The sequence below is a fragment of the Physeter macrocephalus genome, chromosome 21, assembly GCF_002837175.3.
Source record: "Physeter macrocephalus isolate SW-GA chromosome 21, ASM283717v5, whole genome shotgun sequence".
NCBI lineage: Eukaryota > Metazoa > Chordata > Mammalia > Artiodactyla > Physeteridae > Physeter > Physeter macrocephalus.
Window position 1 is genome coordinate 49,753,721 of NC_041234.1, and position 1,326 is coordinate 49,755,046.

General features: G+C 44.4%; 1 protein-coding gene across 5 annotated transcripts in view; it reads right to left on the minus strand.

Annotated features, from left to right (window-relative positions):
• Positions 1-1,326, minus strand: part of HDAC8 (histone deacetylase 8) — a 235,475-nt gene that overhangs the window by 1,193 nt on the left and 232,956 nt on the right. The gene's annotated exons all lie outside the window — the stretch shown is intronic.

Sequence of the window (1,326 nt, forward strand, 5' to 3'; positions counted from 1 at the left end):
TTCTGGCAACACTTTTCAGAGTTGGCATCTCACTAACTGCATCAGATCTTCCCCTGCCCCCGCCCTTTCTTCCCCCTGCTTAGCAAGGCACAGCCCTCCTAGCATTTTCTCTCGTGAGTACCTGTGAAATACGAATTGGGGATTTCCCCCTGCCCTCAGGTCTAAGAATCTTAGAGGGAAAAGCAATCACTTGAAATCCTACAGGACTGGGCTCTAGGAATGAAGTTTGCTCCCTTGGTCCCTCCACAGTCTTCTCCTTGTCCCACTTCCCCAAGCAGAAATACTGGGCTCCAAACCCTACTGACCACTTCTCCTCTAAAACAGGAAGGATGTTCCATGAGGGCAGGGACATGGGCTGCCTTACTTTTGGTTGATCTCCAAAGTCTAGCCCAGTGTCTTACACATAGTAGGTGCTCAATAAATGGCTGAATAAATGGATGAATGGAAGAAAGGAAGGAAAGAAAAACAAATCAGCACCCACATGCCTATCTGGTTTAATTTTTAATTTTAAATCGACATACAGTGAAATTGACTCTTTCTGGTATGTGCAGTTCTGTGATTTTTAACACACGTAAAGATTCATGAAACAGATTGGTCCTATTCCCCACCAACATCCCCTGTGCTAACTTTTTGCAGTCACATCCTTCCCTCCCCCTCTTACCACCTGGCAACCACTGACCTATTCTCCATCACTATAAGTGTTGTCTTTTCCAGAATGTCATATAAATGGAATCAAACAGTATGTGACCTTTTAAGACTGGCTTCTTTCAAGCAGCATAATGCCTTTGAGTTTCATGCAAATTTTTAGGTTCATGCAAATTTTTCAGTGTATCAGTAGTTCATTCCTTTTTTGGTACCCTTCACCAAGTTTCTCCAAGTGGCAACATCTTACATAATTATTATTTAATATCAAAACCAGGAAATTGACACTGGTATAATTCACAGACCATATTTAGGTTTCACCAGTTTTATATGCACTCATTTGTGTGTGTGTGTGTGCATGAGTGTTTGTGTGTAAGAGTATATTCTATGAAATTTTATCACATGTATAGGTTCCTGTAACCCCCACCACAAGAAGATACAGAACTATTCCATCACCACAAAGATCTCAATGCTACCTTGTTAACTCCCCTCCACCCCCTATTTGTAAGCCTGACAACCATTAATCTGGTCCCGAGGTCTATAATTTTGTCATTTCAAGAATGTTATCTAGGGCTTCCCTGGTGGCGCAGTGGTTGAGAGTCCGCCTGCCGATGCAGGGGACGCGGGTTCGTGCCCCGGTCCGGGAGGATCCCACGTGCCGCGGAGCGGCTGGGCCCGTGAGCC